Source organism: Colobus angolensis, unplaced genomic scaffold, assembly GCF_000951035.1.
Source record: "Colobus angolensis palliatus isolate OR3802 unplaced genomic scaffold, Cang.pa_1.0 Scaffold6, whole genome shotgun sequence".
In the NCBI taxonomy this organism is placed as follows: Eukaryota; Metazoa; Chordata; class Mammalia; order Primates; family Cercopithecidae; genus Colobus; species Colobus angolensis.
The window spans coordinates 17709578-17731923 of NW_012119598.1; the positions used below are offsets into that span (position 1 = coordinate 17709578).

General features: G+C 40.3%; 1 protein-coding gene across 3 annotated transcripts in view; it reads right to left on the bottom strand.

Moving 5' to 3' along the window:
* Positions 1 to 22346, bottom strand: part of ATXN1 (ataxin 1) — a 454497-nt gene that overhangs the window by 422044 nt on the left and 10107 nt on the right. Inside the window, exon 1 of one of the 3 annotated variants that reach the window (XR_001004122.1) lies at positions 20981 to 21099. The exons of 1 other annotated variant lie outside the window; for it this stretch is intronic. The gene's annotated coding sequence lies outside the window, so the exon portion shown is untranslated. Of the gene's footprint in view, positions 1 to 7653; positions 10700 to 20980; positions 21100 to 22346 lie in introns of those variants that run through there. One more of the 3 variants, XR_001004120.1, reaches the window with a different exon arrangement.

Here is a 22346-nt window from a genome sequence, read left to right on the forward strand (position 1 = left end):
ATTTATATGTTTTGCAAAGTAGCCAAAGGCAGACTTCAAAAGGAGCTTTCCTGTGGGGTTAGCGGTAAATGAATAACGGCTGGACTGAGAGAGCAAAGAGAAAATGAGTCATGGATATTGTGTTAAATATATAAGCGTTCGCTGGCTTTCTTTGAAATGTTTTCTCATCTAAACTTGGAGCTGTTGGCTTTGTATTTACTCACCCTGAAACTGCATCTGGGACTCTGGAGTCAAGCTCTGAAAAAACATTCAAAGCCTGTAGTCTTTCGTTCGAATTTTAGGCATTGCAGCTTGTCATACCCATGTCCTTTTTACAGTAATGCAACTTAAATGAGGCAATAACTGAAATGGCTTAACCAGGGAGATGTGGTTGAGCACCATGTTGCAATCCAGCCATCTAACCCTCATAGAGGTCTCCGAGTTGGGGTAACCTACCAGCAACTGGTTTACTGAGATCTCACAGCTCACACTGTGATGCTTTGGGTGCCACGAACTAAAAGGTCCCTCTTTTAAATTATCTATTCCAACGGTTCTATTTAATTTTGTTCTGCGGCTTCTGGCCCTCCCACCTGATTCCTGACACGTAGAAAATGGCCCTCTGAACATCAATCACATAGGGCACTCAAGAACCAAGTGCTTAGCAGTCTGTTTGGCACACAGTAGGTGCTCAATAAATGTTGATTTTTCCCCAAATGAATGCAAAATCTCTCATCACAGAGGTGGCAACAGATTAAAAAGAAGAAACTTTAAAAATTTGCCAAGCACGATGGCGCACGACTATAATCCCAGCAATTTGGGAGGCCAAGGAGGGTGGATCACTTGAGGTCAGGAGTTCGAGACCAGCCTGACCAACATGGTGAAACCAATCTCTACTAAAAATACAAAACTTAGCCGGGCATGGTGGTGCATGACTGTAGTCCCAGCTACTCAGGAGGCTGGGGCAGGAGAATCACCTGAACCCAGGAGGTGGACGTTACAGTGAGCTGAGATCGTGCCATTGCACTCCAGCCTGGATGACAGAGTGAGTGAGGCTCCATCTCAAAATAAATTAATTAATTAATTAAAATGAACAATAACTTGGAATTTCCTTTATAAAATTAAATGTCTGCATATTAAATGAAGTTTGTTACTGCTTGATTACAATTTGAATTCAAGATTATCACTAAAAATCCCTTTATAGGTAGAAGTTATAGAAAAAGATGTATGAACGCAAAGCTTTCTGGAGTTAAAGGGTAAAACGGTATATATATAAAATATATCTTTATACATATATAATATAAAATATTTATGTATAATAACATATTTTTTAATTCTACAAAATATAGAAAAGAATATTACAAGAAAATGTCCTACCTTCCTTAGGAACCACATGTACTAAGAGTTTTTAGGAACAGCATCCTGCCTGAAGATTGTATTCCTGCCCACTGTTCTTTCCTAACAAAATTTCCCTTCAAGTTCTCCTTTTGTTGTGAACTTCAGTTATTGCCTTTCCACTGGCTAAACACAACCACACATATCTTTCAAAAGCTAATTGAAGCATAAAGAAGTTAAACATGATTTATTCAAGGTCAAATTTCAAGTCAGTGGAAAAGCCATAAATACAGCCCTTCCTCTTGCTGAGTGTTCTGGGTGCCGGGCCTCGCTGCAGGGTGATACTTTGACTTTTGATTGGTGTTTTCAAATTCCTTTGTGTATTTAAAAGTAGCTCATGTTGACAAGATAGAAGGAAGAAGCTCGAACAAATGTCATTAACGTTGCACAATTTCACACTCCTGGACCTATCACATGTGCCATTGGTTTAAAACTAATGTGCCATTCATTTAAAACTCCCTGAAAGACACGGTATAACTGGCTCAAATGCCTACAAATGGAAGGAGGTTTAGTAGCCTAAAATATACTCTATTTTTCCCTTTAAGTGCAACTGAAACACAATCCACGATAAGCAGTTTGTGCAAAAAGAAATGCTCTGCATTTAAGAGCTACACTAAACTGCACTAGACCCCACTCAAGACAAGACCCGTATTAACAGAGCCAGGGAAAAATGAAAAGAAGATTCTGGGAGCGCAAGATGCATACAGGGGAGAAAACATCACAAGCACTGAGCTGCAATGAGAAATGAGGGCATCAGAGCAGTCATAAAAAAAAAAAATCACAAGCGTGTGCAGATTAACAGATAACGAGAGAGGCTTTTTTTATTTTTTCTTTTCTTTTCTTTTCTTTTTTTTTATAAAAAGGGAGGTCATTCCTCTTGCTTTCAGGAGCTTGAAAAATAAAAGAGAGCGGCCAAGGGCTACAAGGCTTTGACCATCTGGTGAACACAGCCTTTAGCATGAGGAACCTAATCCCAGGGAGCTGTCTGTCCTTTACTTTCTGCTACCACACTAGAAGACTACTTGATCAAACAAATGGGCATTTTTCCCAGTGATATCTCTGTATCATGAAAAAGCACATTTGTCATTTAATTTTTCTCTAATTGTATCGCTGTTTTCTTCTCCGCCTCTTTCTCCCACCTACCCCCACCCCTCCTACACTGGCATTCTCTGTGGTCAAAGAATCTGTTTCAGTATTAGTGTTCAATATAGCAAATGTCAAGTAAACACTCTACACATTTCCTGTGCTATTTAAAGCACCCTAAGCAATTATTTGCTCTAAAGTATTAAACTGTAGATTTTCTTAGCTGGTGCCAATTCTTATAGTAATAGCTGTCACAGAAAAGTACTTCAGAGTCCTCAAATGCGGCTTCTAAACCGGCAACACTCATGCTACATTTGCCAAGACTTTTCTAGTAATCACATTTTTACGGCATGTTTTTGAGACAATGGACTAACTGCAACAAAGTATCATATGTAGCTCTTTTTTCATATTTGAAGCTTAATAGGCACACTGCAGTCTTTCAACATAATTTTTCTCCAAGCAAAAAGACAAGAGATAGAACATAAACACAGGCGGACTCACATAGTCACACTTCAGTCTCATTGTTACACTGCTTGGTGTTACAGGCCAGAATCATGACCACTGGAAAATATCACTCCGGCTGGGTGCAGTGGCTCAAGCCTGTAATCCCAGCACTTTAGGAGGCCAAGGCGGGTGGATCACTTGAGGTCAGGAGTTTGAGACCAGCCTAGCCAACATGGTGAAACCCTGTCTCCACTAAAAAATACAAAAATTAACCAGGCATGGTGATGGGCGCCTGTAATCCCAGCTACTTTGGAAGCTGAGGCAGGAGAATTGTTTGAACCCGGGAGGCAAAAGTTGCAGTGAGCCAGGACAGCGCCGCTGCACTTGAGTCTGGGCGACAGAGCGAGACTCCATCTCGCACACACACAAAAATCACTCTATTTGATAAAGCTCCAAATCATAATAGCTGATAAAAGGGTCCCCCAACACTAGTTTTATAAAGGGTGCACACTGTATTTACACATACAAATGCATGCAGCACTAGAAAAATATTAAGCAACCAAAACATATATATGTAAATATGTGCAAATGACTAATATACTTATACACATATGCCCTTATTAAGCACTTTTATGTGTGGCTAGACGTGGTTCTTTTGAAATCTTTTTAACTTCATTACATGCTTTTGTAATTTCGTGGAGTAAATTAAAAGTAACATAGTTCTAAATCCTAAGCAGCTAAGACTGCATTAAATTGCCATCTCCTCCTACAGAATTGTATGGCCCTTGAAAAACTTCTATGGATGAGTGCAATTTGCAACCAAAACCAAAAGCCTGTTTACCTATTTTTTAAATGTAGTGAGTTATTCAAATATATTTTCCAACTGATGAAAGAATTCTCTTGTTCCTGCCACACCAGCACCCATTCTGAGTTTCACGCCCACTGTACCAGTTATTACTACTTGCTGAAAGGCTGCATTAAAGCATTAAGGGACAACGAGGTTACATTATCTTAACATGTTCCACTTAATGGTTTTTGATTGTGTTATGAAGTGCCCTCACATTGGTTCCCAAAAATATTTGCTATTTTAAGAGCCACACTATTAAGGACCACATGTCAGCCAGGCACAGCAACTCATGTCTGTAATCCCAACACTTTGGGAGGCCGAGGCGGGAGGATGGCTTGAGGCCAAGAGTTTGAGACAAGCTTTGGCAACATAGCAAGTCCCTGTGTCTACAAAAAAATTTCAAAAATTAGTTAGGTGTGGTGGTGCACAGTGGTAGTCCCAGCTAATCAGGAGGCTGAGGTGGGAGGATCACTTGAGCCCAAGGGTTCAAGGATGCAGTAAGCCGTGTTCATGCCACTGCACTCCAGTTTGGACAACAGAGTGAGAACTGACCTCTTGAAAAAAAAAAGAACCAGGCCAGATACGGTGACTCACACCTGTAATCCCAGCACTTTGGGAGGCCGAGGTCGGGAGTTCAAGACCAGCCTGACCAACATGGAGAAACCCCCATCTCTACTAAAAATACAAAATTAGCTAGGTGTAGTGGCATATGCCTGTAATCCCAGCTACTTGGGAGGCTGAGGCAGGAGAATCACTTGAACCTGGGAGCCAGAGGTTGCAGTGAGCCAAGATCATGCCATTGCACTCCAGCCTGGGCAACAAGAGCAAAACTCTGTCTCAAGTGAAAAAGAACCACTGGCTGGGTGCAGTGGCTCATGCCTGTAATCTCAGCACTTTGGGAGGCCAAAGTGAGTGGACTGCTTGTGGTCAGGAGTTCAAAACCAGCCTGGCCAACATGGTAAAACCCCAGCTACTCCAGGGGCTGAGGCAGGAGAATCTCTTGAACCCAAGAGGCGGAGATCGCACCAGTACACTCCAGCCTAGGCAACCGACAGAGTGAAACCCTATTTTAAAAAAAAAAAAAAAAAAAAAAAAAAACCAACCAACCAAACAAACAAAAAATGTCTATAGACTACAGAGTTAAGATTTGTGAATTATAACCTGACAAGCTTGTGAAAGATCTGTTGGCGCAGCCATATGAAACCATCCTCCTCAGGTATTGTGTTTGCTACAAAACATAGCACGCTTTATTTGGAAGGGCATGCCTCATTTGAATGAGGCAAAAATACTGTCATCTCACCAAGAATTCCCAACACTAGTCATGACACAGGCCTGGGCATCCCAGCAAGGAACACTCTCTCCTTAACCTTTTACAGGAGGTTTGTTGTGACCCAGTTCTTCTTTGTGCTCCATGATGGTGCGAGAAAAGAAGGAAGAAGGATAAGAGATGAAAAAGTAGAGAAAAAAGAAGAGAGAAAGGAGAGAAAATAAAACAGTGATCTGGCTAGCGTGCATTTTTGTGTACTTTTGTGAAAAATATATGCATACTTTTTTGAGATGGAGTCTCGCTCTGTCGCTCAGGCTGGAGTGTAGTGGTACAATCTCAGCTCACCGCAGCCTCGACCTCCCAGGTTCAATCAATTCTCCTGCCTCAGCCTCCTGAGTAGCTGGGACCACAGGCGTGTGCCACTATGCCAGGCTAATTTTTGTATTTTAGTAAAGACAGGATTTTACCATGTTGGTCAGGCTGGTCTCGAACTACAGCCTTCAAGTGATCCACCCACCTCAGCCTCCCAAAGTGCTGGGATGACAGGCATGAGCCACTGTGCCCAGTCTTAAAAATATTTTAAAACATCATGTTTCTACAGTGGTTCCTTCTGAGGTGGGAAGAATGTGACAAGATTGGGGAGGTCCACATAGGGGATACCAAATTGATGGTAATTTTAAAATATGGGGCGACAGTTAAAGGAGCGTTCACTGAACCCTCATTTTTTATAATTTACATTTATTTTGTGACTATACATTTGTATTTTTATTTTACCATATTTTATTTTATATTTAGTAAAAACGATTTTTGAACACAACTGTGCAAGTTCTACGACGACACAGGTGGTAGGCAATAGAGTATCATTAGTTAAAAGCACAGGCTCCAAGGTTAAAATGGCATGCACTGGATCCCAGTCCCAGCACTTACTAGCTCTGTGACCTTGGGCAAGCTACTAACCTGGTTACCTTATCTGCAAGGTGGAGATAATAATGACCTATGTAGGTTAACTGTGAGGATTAAGTGATTAGTACCGTGACTGACACATCCTAAATCCTCAGTATGCCAGCCAGCCATTACTATTGTTAAAAGAACAGACTCCCTGCACTGTGACCTTTTTTGAGTGTGTACACTCCCTCCTTATGCTTTTGATCACAAATAAATACATATTAACAATGATTTCTTGAATAAAACTATCAGCAATCAAGTTCCTCTTTTTTAAGAGACACTCCATATGTCACTAGAAGATGCCCAAATGAATAGGGGAAACAAATCTAATGGTTTATAAGAAAAGTATGAAGAATCTGAATATCCAGGTACCCTTTCAGGGAAGTCTCATTAATATTAGTGATTTAACTGCTATATATAAGAGAAGACCAAAATTCTGTCTTGGGGTACAGACAAACTCCAGCAGTAATTGAAAGTATGAAGATATCTGCCACTCACCTGTAGGTGTACTCAGAGTTCACAAAATACATTAAGTCCTAATATCTTACATTGACGAAGAACAATCATTAGGAAGATCCACTTAGCTCTTTTTAAAAGGTTGCAGTGAGCTGAGATCGTGCCACTGCACACCAGCCCAGGCAACAGTGCAAGACTCCATCTCAAAAAACAAACAAACAAAAAGCTGTCCGTCAAATAATACAGAAAAAAACATCGAAGAGTAATAAAAAATTAATTTGTTTGAAACCATGGGCCACAACTTATTCAGCATTATTTTTCCCTGCTAGCATAGGACTCTGCACATAGTAGGCTGAGAAAAAATAGAATTAAATTGAATGCAAAATGAGATTAGACAAAAAGATGTTTAAAGACCCTTCTGATTTAAATTTCATGAATGACAAACTGCCTAAATAATCAAACTGTTACTGATTATAGTTGACTCCAGTTCATAGCTAAACTCCAGAATTCACTGATACATTAATAATGAAATGTATTCCTCTTTCCTTAATTTCAGTTAATGTGAGCATGTTCAATCTACATTTCAGTGTTTAATTCTATTATCAAAGTATTAAGAATATGCCTCCCTGGTAAGATTTTAGAAACATAAAGAAACTGACAACTTTGGGAAATATGTATGTTCTGGAAGAATGAAATTAAGACATTTCTTTTGTGTTTTTTCTTTAATAGTTCCTAATCTCCCTTCAGTGTATTTATTGGGCATTAGTTGTTATCTAACACAACAGTTCTCCTAGCACAATGAAATCAACCTTAAAATAGAGAGCTTTTCAGGAGTAAAAAGAGACTGTTACAAAAGAAAAATACTAGAAGGGAATTATCTTTATGTCACATAGTAATTTACATCTTAGAAACTTAAAGTTATATCATAGCTGTACAATTAGCCAAAACTGAATATATTTTATGAGATACTGATTACTCACAAGAACAAAGGGAAATCCAATTGAAGGATTAAATTCCCGTCAAAACCCGTCACTCATGTGTCTGAACGTGTATCACAAAGCGTTTGTGAATTTGATGCATATTCTAGACATAAATCCCCTTTCCAGAGAGCAGAAATTCCTAATCTGCCACACTCCAAACCAACATAGATTCACTAGCATTTTGGATACGTAAGAACAGCTCCCCACACCATTAGCAAAGATTATTTGTAAGTGGAAAATCAAGAGACATAAAGATTTCTAAGTCAAAATGCAATGTTATTTAGTTTTCTGCAGCACATAACAAAGCAAAAACTTTCAGTTAGAGAGAAAAGCAAAAGCAAGATCATTGCTCCTTCACAGAGACTGGTAAATAAAGAATGTATGCACAAAACACCTGGATTTGCTTTCCTGTTTCCTTGCCAGTAACTTTTTTTATACGATTATCTAACAGTCAAACAAACCTTCAAAGCAATGAATTACGCATAGACACACAGACACACTCTCACACAAAAGAGAGCAAAGCTGATGCTATTTAAATATCATGAAATATTTTCCTAACCATGCACAGATGGAAGTACAGACGTTTCTGCCAACCGCCTGGTTCAGAAACTTTGCTCTATTTTTAATTATTTGGTTCACAGGACCCATTTGTGATTAACTTCTGTGTTGCACGGCAAAGGAAGTAAAGTTCCTGACCCAAAGCAAAGAACACAGAGAGAAGCTTAATTATTTTTAAACAGCTAGTGTAATATTGTAAACCATGTGTAGAGACAACTAATTTGTCAAAGACCAGTTGATGACTGTTGCAGTTTGAAGCTGTAGGGTATATGCAGAACAGAAAAATCCAAGGGAACTTTAGTAAGTGACGCCAAAATGAATCTCTTAATGACAAATAGATTTTCATCTCTGAGAAATAGCAATGGAGCAAGAAATAGAGATGAAGAAATTAATAGTGTTGTAAGGCCTAATCTCATTAGCAGGAGAAGTTTCAGTTTTGACCAGGAGCAGTGAATGGAATGCCAGCAGCCTTAAGCACAGGAAATGGACTCAGATGCAAGACGCTGGTCAGGAAACTCAAGCCATAATATTCAGAATCACACACCAGAATTTTAGCTGAGCAAGATGAAATCCCAGAAGAGAAGCAGAAAGAGAAGCGATGGTTCAGCAATAAGACAGAAAAGATGGTCAAGGTATAAAGAATGAACAGGTTGGAACTGTTTGGAACTGTTTTATATTTTTAAGGGCTATGCATTTACAAAAAAAAAAAAAAGTAGTTTCTAAGTAAGAAAACAATAAACCCAAGTAGTAAATTAGTATAAACACAGAAAGAAAGCAAAATAGAAGGCATCCAGTTAAGAATTCTGAAAGCAGAATAGGGCTAAAACCTAACAGAACTTTATTCCTAGAGAAGCTTTCTCTTGATCAATAACCCTAAAATTTTAAGACATTCTGTATTTAAGTCCTTAATGTACTTGGAAAACCTCAGAGTCTACTGAATCATACGGGCCACGAACAGCCAAAATATTTCAGGAGTAATAGATGTTGCTAAAAATTACATTTGCTGCGGATCCAGGACCAATGCCAGAATGATCTGGGAATTTAAAAAACAAAACAAAATAATAAACACCTAATTTCTCCTTGAGGAGTGTAGAAATGGAGAATAAAAACAGAACTTCCTTTGCTGGGGTCTCTCAATTCTAAAGTTCAGTTCCTTCAACCGCTAACACTGGCTATTAGCTTTCAGCTGGGTTGGCTGACATGGCAAGACCCTTAGAAGAGCACATCCATATCTGTGGGTAATTATGGAATTTCAACAATTGGAAGCAACTCAGGGAGCCATCATGAGGAGAAGAAAAAAGGTAATCTGTTTCACAAAGTCCAAAATAAAGTGACTTTATTATATACATATTCATATGCCTCCTCTATTATGCAAATAGGTGAAGTATGTGTATGGGTATGTGTACTGGCAAAAGACTAGAATTTTAAAAAACCAGGATTTTAAAAAAAGCACATCTATGACTGAATTATTTATAGTTGCAAATGGCTTCATAATACCAACCTAGTATTATTACTGCAGGCACTGGCCCTGGCTTAGAAACGTTATTTCATTTAGAAATGTTTCTATTTGTTGTAACACTAGCCACTGTGATGGGGTTTGACCTGTCTTTGTCCATAAAACAACCCTATAAGATATGTAAACATGAATTCTATTTTCTTTAAGTGAAAGAAAGCAAAAATATGGTTGTCAGAACAAGAACTGCTTTCTGTGGGATATTCTAGTTAAATGAAAGCTATTCAACTTGAATCAATTGCTGTATCCATTCTCCAATACACAGCAGATTTATATTTCAGAAGGTTTTTGACAGAGAACAAAATGTTACTGAAATATCTCTTCCATTCCTTTTGTCCTACATAACATTCCATGGGCTGAACTCCCAACGAGGGGCATATATTTGTCAGCTTCTGTTTGCACTTGTTCTATTCTAGTTGGTCTTTGTTGCAAATTTTCCATTTTGACCCTTTCCTGACAAAACATTAATATATACCTTTTGGTTGTGTTATGACTTGTATAAAAAAAAAAAAACTGACATTTTAATTCTGTACCACCTTGAAACACCCATAACTTTTTAAAATAAGCCCTGCTATTTATATCAGTGATCAAATTTTTTTATATCTGCTTATGTAAACACTCGAAATCCAGGGAGAAAATTCTTCCAATCCAACAATCCACACATTCCTACACAAAACCAATCACTTGAGTACTTAAAAGCTAGATCTGTGGCGAGAGACAGGCTAGAACTAGCACAAACAAGTCTGTGCAAGATGAATTTATCCTCCACTGCCTCTACTCCAGGTCATCCCAGGACTATGCCTGTGAGCTAATGCCAAGATGGAAAAAAATGGATGGGTGCCTTTTTTCTAGTGTATTTGTGTAAAGACTCCCCAAGAGCTCAAGAGGGAGTTGCTGCTCTACAAATGACAAAAGGTGTGTAGCTGCAAGCCAATCAGGCAGAACATTTAACATCATCCTGGCCATTAATGACTAAGCCTGCGCCAGCTCAAAAGCAGTCGGAAACCGACGTCAGCCTATGGGACAGCTAAAACATTGGTTCTCAGGGATGTCGTCCAAGAGGTCTCTGAAGCTGGGTGTCATCCTTTAGGGTGGCCCAGAATAAAATGGTGACACATTATGCCTCCTGGCGAGTTCATAAACACTTTGAACGGCAAAGACACCAAGTCCCGGGGACTTCCAACGAAGATCTTAGGGCAAGAAGAGATGTCCACCAGCACTTTCTGTTCTGTGACCTGTTAGAGAGAAACATTCTTAGCTACTCCATCACCAAGCAAAAGTCCCCGCCTGGCTATCTCCTTGACTCCTGGGGGAAATGCTGTAAAGAGATTGAGGAGGGCACCTAAGAGAGAGATAGATGGCCTTTGTCTTGTTTGCAGTACCACAAATGAGGTTTCCAGATATAAAATCTGGCTTCTGTCAAGTCTAAATGTGAATCAGATTCTAAGTGCTTCTGCAACTAACAACATGGTCACCACCAAACCACTTCTGCAAAGAAAGAAAAGGCTTCATAATAGTTATTGCTTCTGGCACCAAGAGATGGACAGTGTATTTTACTAAAAGATTAGCCACTGGATGTTGTAACAGTAGATACTTAATTATTGGGGAAGTAACTCATGGTTTTTGCAGATACAAATGTCCAGCACCAGCTGCTTCTTGCCTAGCAGAATAAAGCTGATTCACAGGTAGCTGGAAGAGCTTCTTCTAACCTCTTCTGTAACATCTAGTAGAAAGACAGCAGGTATCTACACAGAGAAATGATCTGATTGTACAATCTTCCCATCCACAAGGACTTCTCAGAGCAGATGACATCAAATTTCAAGATTCCATATACAAGATCAATTTGATTTCCTGATGTTCTTAACCTTGCTGACACGGGTGCATTAAAGGAAATATAGCTCAAAAAGCTCAACTTTAAAGGAGCAGTGGCTGCAAAATGAAAACCATTCTCTGTTTATCCATCAAGTTTAGACTCAGGCACTATAAAAACATCTAATATAAAATTTTTGTTTGTTTGTTTGTTTTTGTTTTTTTTTTTTTTTTTTTAGAGACAGGGTCTCACTCTGTGGCCCAGGCTGGTCTTGAACTCCTAGCCTCAGGCAATTCCACCGCCTTGGCCTCCCAAAGCACTGGGATTGGAGGCATGAGCCACCTGGCCCAGTTTGTAACATCTAAATTTTTAACAAAGCACTGTTTCAAGGGATAACTAGGAATTGCACATATCCAAGGGACTGGACTCCTGCATTTCTTCACCATGCCAGCTCCATCTCAACATTGTTCTAGTGGGCTAACTTAATTAAGCAAAGACATGTCTTTTCCTCCTACAACTGTGGAAACGCAAAGAATTTCTGGAGTATCATGGCTGTACAAGGAGACGGAGAAGAAAGCTGAACTACAAGTCAGAAAATCAGGGTTACAGCACAGGCTACATGTATTTCTAACCACTGGAATCCAATTAATCAGTCAACCTCCTAGGTTCTGTTTTCTCCCCTAGAAAATGAGGATACTTTTCTACTCAAGGAGTCATTATGACTATCCACTGAAACAATTTATCGAAGGCACTCTGAATTCTGTGATGTGCTATTATCAGCTGAGGCAGACTCATGACACATTAACCACTGCACATGGTCTGGATAACTGTGGTTTTAAAGGCTGTAGTTACTAAATCAGAGGCTCAGACTGCAGAATACCATCAAGAGAAAGGGTAGTTTCGACTAGTCCTACAAGAGAAACAGGAAACATAGGACTTTCCTCCCAGTATACTCTTTGAAGACCCTGGACATTTAAAATGAGAAAGTTTTAAAAACATTTTTCTAAAGAAAGTCTCATTTCTTGAGACTTCAGGGCCAAAAGTTAAATTAAGTGCACCATTCAAGGACAGAAACTTTGTGATTTCAGGTCACCGAATGTTCTCTGTACAGCAGGACAGCCAACAATAGTGTTTGGTCATTTCCATATATTAAAAAGCCCTCCCTCCAGGACTTAAAGATGATATGAACTGTGTTATGCAGTTTAGTCTGAGGAAGGCTCATATACTACTGGTAAGACCCACATTTCAAGGTCCTTCTCAGAAAGACGTTTCTTCATTTTAATGTTGTTTATTACTCTCCTAATCACTAGGATGATTGAAACAGCTTTGCAACTCACTGGGAGGAAAATTAAAGAAAGTAGTCTTCCTCCTTTTATATCTGTTTACACAGACTGTTAAAATAGCACGGTTCATCTGGATGATGTTGAGATGGAAAAAAAATACAACCTGTTCCTTCTGAAGAGCAGAGAAAGGTACCAGGGGTTACAGAAGCTTAAACAGAACAGGAAAGTCAAAATAAAACACCGAAATTTGGGCTTAGATGCTATCACCATATTTCCTCCAAACTCAATAGAAAGCAAAGTCGTATGGAAAGAGATTTTTAAATAAATAACCATGTCATTTTTTTGTATTCTGTCAATACAATCATAAACTTGTCTTATGGGTCTACGATCATTTACAAAAGAAAAAAAAATCCAAATCAAACCAAACAAAACTGCTATCTTTTGAAAAGTATCAGATCAGACACCAGAAAGGCAGCAGCTGGGGAACACATTCTTTCCCAGTTCCTTAGACGAAGGCTGTCTCCCAATAAAAGCCACAACTTGGGGTCATACTTCTCTCTAGTCTGGGTTGCAGTGACCCAGGCAGCTCCAGAGGTGAACTGGACACAGAGCCTGGAAAAGGGGAAGAATAATCAAAACAAAATTCATCCAGAGTCCTTTCTGCCTCCACTTGGAACCTGTCAGGGCACAGCAAGGTTGTAAGGGCCATAGGGTACTCTCCTCTGGGGGTGCTGCAGCCGTCAAAGGACCCAGGGCTTCAGTTTCTAATGGGAGGCATTTCCATACCTCTTAACAGGTTCTGACATATGGTCCAACATATGGTTGCTCACACCATCGACCACAAACGCACTCCCTCTACCCGGAGAAGGTGTCCTCCCCTACTAGCAACAGTGCAACTTCGGGATGAAGTCATTTACAACCCAGAGGCCAACTCAAAAGGGCACAGATAAGATTAGATGGACCTCTTACGCCACTGGTTTCATACTTGATGAGAAGGGTTTGCAGAAGAGGGTTTCGCGGTCACCCTACCCCTTTAAGCAGTTCTCCTTTCCATGTGGTACCTTACCTAAATCCAACCAACAAACCTCACTTAGAACTTCAGAACTACTTTCTTCCAGATCAAAGTCTCTCCTTGGGATAACTATCTCACTAGAAACTTTCACCTGAGTTGCAGAGTATGACCATGAGAGCACTTAAAGGAAACTGATCAAAGTCAGAAAACAGATGTTAAGAACGTGAACCTCAAATTCATTCATTCATTCAACACAATAGCTGCGTTTCTAGAAATCTTCATATAATCGAAATTCAATAGGAATTTTTTCAATGAGGAGGAAGGAAGACAGTCTTCGACATTCAAAAACAAAGGCATTTTTCCTGTATTGAATTTCAATAATAATAGTGTTTTGTGTGGTTATAAGTGCAGTACTATAAAACTGAAATATGACTGAACGAATTCAGCACTCTATTACGTATAGCTTTCATTCCAGAAAATTCATCCTTGGGCCTTTCTTTCTCCTTAGCACAGGCTTCTTACACATTTTCGTCACCTTTATCACCCACTGTGTAATAGACAAAGCACAAAGCCACTGGAACAAACAGGTGCCATAGCTTTTTCCACCGCTGTGGTTCACAGGACCCCATGCTCGTTCCTGACCACAATTATATACATCACAGTCCATATTAATAGATGGAATCACATCCAATTTGCAACATAAACATCACAGGGGGAATGCCTATATGTACTGTCCATTCACTAGATGCCACATACTGAGGGAAGGCAGCCCTCCTATTGCTGGGCTTGGAGAAGGATTGTGAAGTGTTATACAGGGGGAAGAATGGGGTGTTATGGGAGCCCAGAAAAGACAGCAAATAACCTAGTCCCTAGTCCAAGGACTTCGTGAGGAAGAGACTCTAAGTTGAGATTTCAAGAATGAGGGAAAGGTAGCCAGACAGCAGGGGGAGCTGGGTTCTAAGGAGGGGGAACAACATGTCTAAAGGCTGAAACACAAAACAGAGTATAGCGCTTGAAAGAGGAGTGTGATAGGACCGATGTGGGGCAAATACAGGGCAACATGTGAGTGATAAGGCTGGAGATACAAGGAAGGTCCTCAAAACCTACTGATCCACATTAAGGATTCTAGACTTAGGCTGGGCGCGGTGGCTCAAGCCTGTAATCCCAGCACTTTGGGAGGCCGAGATGGGCGGATCACGAGGTCAGGAGATCGAGACCATCCTGGCTAACACGACGAAACCCCGTCTCTACTAAAAAATACAAAAACTAGCCGGGCGAGGTGGCGGGCACCTGTAGTCCCAGCTACTCGGGAGGCTGAGGCAGGAGAATGGCGTAAACCCGGGAGGCGGAGCTTGCAGTGAGCTGAGATCCGGCCACTGCACTCCAGCCCGGGCGACAGAGCGAGACTCCGTCTCAAAAAAAAAAAAAAAAAAAAAAAAAAAAAGATTCTAGACTTTATCCTGAGGACCACGAGAACCCAGGGAAGGGGTTAAGAAAAACACAGATGTCAGCAGATTTCAAATACTAACAAATGTTCATTTTGGCTTCAAAGAGGAAAAACGTGTTGGACCAGAACAACAATACATTTAGACAGGCCATTTAGGAGGTACATCATATGCCAAACCACCCAGCTCAGCAGAGCTACTCGTCTAAACTCAGACTTTGAGACCAGCATTCCTCAAAATTCAATGCCTAGTAAGTTGTTCCCAACCTTCCACTGGAAGAGCTATCTCCGGAGAAGAGCTACAACAGGAAAGGAACCAGGGTAGCATCGTGCCTCTCTGGTTCCTACGTGGATAAAAACCAATGCCAAGGAGCCCATCCCTTAGCAGGGCAGCCTGCTAGGTAGCAGGGATGTATGACAGAGGATGTGAAGACCCCGACCCCGGAGACTTGGATAATGGTTAGACTTTGGGCAGGCCTGAAATTCCTGACTGATCTCTCTAGGCCCTAGTGAGGGAGGCTGCCAGACATGTTTCTACCCACTGCTTCCAGGGCAGGGCTCCCTGAGAAACACACAGGTCAGCAATGGAGGGTAGAGAACTGGGCAGAGAGGATGCCACAGCCAGGAAATCGGCACAAGGTGGGTGAGCATCAAGGAATGAGGGGCAGGTGGGAGAAGGGGAAAGGGGCCCTTGGAGATAGAAAGACTGGGACTTCGACAGAAAACAGTTCCCAAGGGGAAAAGTGAGCAGAAGAAAGAAAGAGCTATTCCCAACAAAGCCATCCAGTGGACCACTCGCCAGCCTGGTGCAGAATTTGAGCTGCAGTAATCTCATTTCTTCCTTCCAGGTTGGCCCTGGGTACAAGTAGAAGAAAAGAGAGGCTGATCATATAAAAATATGAACTGTTGTACAACAAAAAGCATTATCATTGAAATGAAAGGAAACTGGACTAGGGAAGTAGCTCTAGAAAATATGACTTTTTAAATGGATTAATATCTAGAACACATAAAGAGCTCATGTATATAGATTAGAAAACATCAAGACTTTCATTTGCTAATTGTAAAAACAACAATTAGTAAACAAACACAGATGGAAATGTTCCATCTCTGAGAGGGATCAAAGGAACAAAAGCTGTAAAACCAAAGAGCCTATTAAATTAGCCAAAAAACAAAAAAAAGTCCCACAATTATTAAGATTGAAGGTAGAGACATTCTTATATCATTAGTAACAATGTAAATTGGCACAGCCTTTTAGAAAGCAATTCAGAGCAAACTCCTCTAACTTAGTAATGAGCCTTCTGATGCGAGTGTATCCTCGGTAAATACTTGTGTGCAAAGATATTCACTGCGGCGTTACAACAGTAAACAATTAGAAACAACTCGAATGTACAAAAATGATAGGAAACTTAAAAATCAAGATAAAACAACCTGATAGAATGTTATGTGATCCTCGCAAATGAGAACTGTATAGCTGAAGTTACTAAGAATATTTACGCTAAACGGGAAACACAAAACTGAAAAAAAGATATATGTTACATTGTCAAGAACTGAAAAACAACACATAAAAATGAACTTGATTTATGGACTGGAATGGTGGAATCAAAGGGAACTTTTGCTTTTATTGGCTTTCCTTTATTATTGTAAGGTTTGGGCAATACATGTTTTAAAACATAGTATTTTCATCAGTCATGTGTAGTGAACACCCTTTTCTGTGGAGCAGAGCCACCCGCAGAAAACACCACTGCCAGGTTAGCGGAGAGTGCCTAGTCCTTCCTAAATTTCAAAGGTCCTTTTGAGATTCAAACTCTGCCTACTAAGACTGGCTGCTCTGAGAAGCTCCTCCTACCCGGACTATACCTCAAATGCAGCACTTTCCTTTGTTCTTGCTTTTTTTATTGAGGTCTTAAATGCTATGCCTTCTGTGTGTGTGTGTGTGTGTGTGTGTGTGGTGTGTGCGTGTGTCTTTGTTTTTTATCAGTTAGTGAGATACTACCATAAGCAATATCTAGAGAGTGAGTGCACATTACATCTTTCCAGTGATTCTGTGAGTTACGTGGTATTATCATCCCCATTTAACAGATGAGGAAATTGAGGATCACAGATTTAAGAACTGTGACCTGGACCACAAAGCCAGGAGCCAGAGCCAGAAGGATTCAAGCCTCAATCTCCCTGACTTCAAAGTCCTCATTTTCACCCTTCCTCTCTGTCTACGAAACAAATAAATTAAAACAACAAACCCTCTCAAATGTCACCTTTTCTATTTGCACTAGCTGCCTGAAGAAACTATTAATAATCGCAATGAATCCAGAGGCATTTGTATGAACTGCTTATGAATTAACCAAAAAGACAGGGCAATGCTGCACACACTAATTGGCAAAGTTGATGCAGAAGAGAAAAGGAATTACCTAGAGGCTGAAACCTGCACCTGCAGGTAAAAACAAATGACATCAAAAGGATTTCTACTTGCAAATTAAAAGCAGAATATGGCCCTTAATACTACTGCTTAGAAAAGCAGAGCTTCTGCACGCCTCTTGCAAAAAATAATCCCACAATCAGCTGAAAGATTCTTTCCAGTTATACTGCATTCCACCTCCAGAAATGGATGTTGTTTGGGACATGGTAGCGAGAACAGTAAAAAGGAGCAGAAGAAGTATTCAGGTATGAAACTAATATAGATGGGGTGATAAATGATTTTAGGCACCACTTATGACTTACTCTATAAATAATGACATAATAATAGCTAAAATATAAATTCTAATTAAATACAAAATCTAACAAAGTCAAACAACAGCAAATGATGTTTGACAGATGCAAAGGTCTTGGGGGAGCCGGGAGCAAGAATTACAATAAAATCTATTCATGGAACTGTACGATGTCAGAGATAGAATAGGCCCGAGAGATCATTTCTTTCAACCTCCTTGTGTTTTGGAGACAGGAAAACTGAGACCCAGCAAGGCAGAGTGAGTAGCACAAGTCACCCTGTTGCAGGGCAGGCAACAGAAACTGAGCCTCCAAACTACCAGTCCAACAGCACACCATACTCACTCTGTAGGGTCCTGGAAGACTACTCCATTTTAAATCATATTTTCAAAAGAGCATTAAACATTCTATAAATATTAAATTCCTTTTTGATAATTTTCTCATGCACAGGGGCACATTTTAAAAAGAAGCCTGGTTTTGATTTCTTTTGGAAAACTGCATGCTGCTCGGTGTTTAATCTGGTATTGAGTGAAATATTAACAGGCCATATAATGGTTTCAGTGTTCCTTCAGTAAAGCTAAACAGAACTCGAAAAACATATCCCCCAGGCCTACAGTGGAGTTTCTGGAGCACACATTAAACTCCACGCTCTGCTCAACAAGCCCATCGCTGTTAAGTAACTCATCAGAAAATAAAGAGGGAATTACCAAAGGGGAATTGCCAAGCAATTAGTTCTCTGAAGCAGATGACATACAACTGTTACAGGGAGGAGCTTCCCGGTTAGTCATATGTCAGATTCAGAGCCTACTAATCTGTAAATAAAAATGCATCACATATGATTACAGCTGTGATGTAGGCTGAAGCTGCCAGGCTAGGGCACGAATAGTAAATCTTGCATCCTCTTCCCAATTTCCGTGGGTCTGTAAAAGCAAGAGATGTTGCCTTTGAAGACCAAAAAAAAAAAAAAACACAAAAGTCCTCAGTAATTTTTTACTCAGCGTAAGAAAGACAATCTGGCCTTCCCTAAGCCAGCTAAGAGAAAAGTGATCTTTCTTCTCTATCATCTTGACATGAATGAGCTCAGATTCATTCACTGTTCCAGTGAAGGAGAGAAAATGAGACGGGGTGAGGCAGGGGCAGAGGGGATGGGAGTTCTAAGCTTCCTTATGGCCACCCTGACTGAAGCGTGACCTCCTTTCGCTGCACGTTTTATTCTTAGAGCTTGCGTTCGGTGCCACACCACCACCTATCACACTGGAGAGATAAACAGTTCATATCTGCCAAGTCTTGCAAGCTGAGCAATGACCCAGTGAAGTTCTTTTAAGAGTCAAAAGTTCATCATCTCGTTGAGACTCTTGATGCTGAATAGCATTTGGAGCCAACTTAAGCCAGTCCCCTGAAATGGATAAGCAAATTGCCACTGTCATCATTTTCTTCTATGAATAATTATTGAAAGTGCATAGGAATCTCAAGGAGATATGAGTAAGAGTGAAAGAAAGGAAGAAAACACCACAAAGCCTGCATAGGACAGCCTGTATCAGAAAGCTCATATGTGACTGAACAGACAGGCAGGCATCAAAAGAGAAGGCTCCAAGGAAGGACCCTTCGTTGATCCTGACTTCCTAGACTGTGTTGTACCTGTGTCATGACCCTTTAAATATTACTCCAAGCCATGCCTTGCCTTATGCACTCGACTGTAAGCTTCTTAAGGACAGGACTTAAGGAACAGGGCTGAGAGTGTAGACTGGAACCCAAGCATGATTCTATCACTTAACAGCTGGGCAACCTTGGGGAAATTATTCACCCTCTCTGTGCCACAGTTTCTTCACCTGCGCAGTGGAGAAAATAATGATGCCTGCCTCGAAGGACTGTAATGAGGATTCAATAAGTTAATATGCAGAATAGTAAATGTGAACTATTGATCATCTCCATATTCCCTAGAAGGCCTTGTTGGCATAATGCCTCTCATACATTAGATGCTCATTAAACAATTGCAGACAGAACGATCTGCCCCTGGAGTTGTTTGCTCCATCCCTCTTGTTCCTGTCTTAACCTTCTTGTCTTTGGTGAAAGTTAAATAAGTCACTGCTTTTATTCTGAGCCCTTTTGGGCTATACAGGGAGCCCATCCTAACTAACTCGGGACCAAAAAAAAAAAAACACTTAATCCTCAAATTTTCTCTCACTACATTAAAACAGACTGCTAAGAACATCGTAACATCATTTCCAGCCTTCTCTTTCACTTCACATCATGAAATCTTAGACTAACTTTCTCCCCAGAGCCAAGATTCACCACTTCTATATCTCTTTATTTTCTATAAAGTATAAATGGGAAGCCAAATTGTTCAAACAGCTGTGTCTAGTAACTAGGTATATACAGTATACACACGCGCACACAAATACACACATCTCACGTTTTAAAGAGGCCACAGAAAGCCTCCAGGGAATCCTCTGAAGTTACCAAACACACCCATATTAATGTGGTTTATCAGAGTACAGTAAATGAATTGCCACAAATGAACAATTGCTACAGAGTCAAGTAGATGGCACTTTGTGATTTACGCATATCACATGAGATGAAGAAATCAACAGTAGAAAAGATCAAAGAAATGCTGGAATTCTTGTTAATATGTACAGGGCTTCACTGAAAATCTTAATAAAACTGTTTAGAGGAAAACAGAAGGATCACTTGTTTAAAGAAATACCGCATACGCTGAATTTCAAGCGTAGCATTCATTTTTATACACACACACATTAGATTTAGCTAAAATTAGCTCAAGTTCCTATTTTTGTAAGGAAGAAAGGTTTTGACAAGATTTCATTGAGCTGTAGTTCAGCACTGAGTTTCCAAGGTGCCTGAGCTTCTGCAGAAGAGTCCTTATGGTCCATGCATATATCACCCAACTCCTCCAGCCACCCAGTCTCCTTCATCCCAGATCAGGAAAAGAAGGCAGACAAAGGCCGTGCCACATCAATGTTCAAGCTACTCCCCGCTGCCTCTTACCTTCTCTCTACACATTCTACACCAGCTGACGTCATCCCTGAATTCAGTCATCCCCCTCCTGTGTGTCAAACTTTTTGCCAGGCCCAAGAATCCAAGGCCCAATTTCAAAGATCACTTTTATGTCAAGGACTCCTCCAAATTTATCTTCAGACTCGATGTCTCAGTGGTTTTATTCCCACAGTCTCTACTGTCTGCTCGAATCCAGAAACTCAGATGTCCACCAGCACCTAGACTTCAGCCAGAATGTCCTGGTCAGTTACATACCGTGCACTGGCTTGTTAACGTCCTAGACACACACATGGCCTTCCTCATGCTCCATCCATCTCTTCCCACAGAAATGCAATCTAGCCGGCAGAGCTCAACTTAAGTGATCTCTCCTCCTCAAAGTCTTTCCTGATCACTCCTACACAGCGTCACTCTTCTGAATTCCTACACTGTTAGAACACCGTTAGAACCCCATTCTATTTGTATTCATTATTTCAGAGAGTTTCTTCTTTCCCCTGCCTGACCATGAAGAAAATAACTACCTTCCGGTAGCTCTTATTCACTTCCATTCCCACAGCACCATGCAGTAGTTTTAAAAAAATTCACAATGAATAAATGAATGAATCACTTCTTTACATAAATAGTGACTGTGAACAAGTTAGGTCATAACTTGCTATAGCTGTATCATATTTATAAAATAACTAGAATCAGAAAGAACTATAATGTAGGTTTAAGAAAAAAAACTGAATGAATATACCAGAGTACAATGTGAATGATACTATTTTTCTGCCTACGTTGAGCCGTCAATCGTGAGGACTATAATGAGGCCATTATTGATGCAAAATGTTTAGATAATGCTTATAAGCTTTCTTTAAATGCAACCATAGAAAATGTCAGCTGCTTAAAATTCAAGGTGACTTTGCGCTACTTTGTCAGTATTTTAGTATTCTTAAGACACTTAAACTTCCTAATACACTATAAAAACCTAGGTCTCTTCTCAATAAGCTGCCCATATTGACCAAGAGATATGACTTTTTGCTGTCTGTTTTTTCACAATAAAATTCTTGAGATAGTTCTGTTATCACAAATGGCTCCCTTTCAACACCACAGGTTAAAAAAAATGCACATGTACTCAACCCACCTGCAATTAAACTATTTCTCCAAAGACCTAAATGTGAGGATTTTCAGCCTAGCACATGACTGTTAAAATGAGTATCATCCCTAAGAGATAAAGTAGCAGTAAGATACTCTACCTTTTTCTTTTCTTTTTTTTTGAGATGGAGTCTTACTCTGTCGCCCAGGCTGGAGTGGCAGGGGCGCAACCTGGGCTCACTGCAACCTCTGCCTCCTGAATTCAAGCGATTCTCCTGCCTCAGCGTCCCAAGTAGCTGGGATTACAGGCACCTGCCACAATGTCCGGCTAATTTTTATATTTTTAGTAGAGACAGGGTTTCACCATGTTGGCCAGGCTGGTCTCGAACTCCTGACCTCAAGTGATTCACCCACCTCAGCCTCTCAAAGTGGCGTGAGCCACTGTGCCTGGCCCACTCTACCTTTTTCATTCAGCTGACACTTGTAGATCTTAAGAGGTAATTTGCATGGAACTTTAGGTTACAGTTCCACTTAAAGAACACCTCTCTACTCC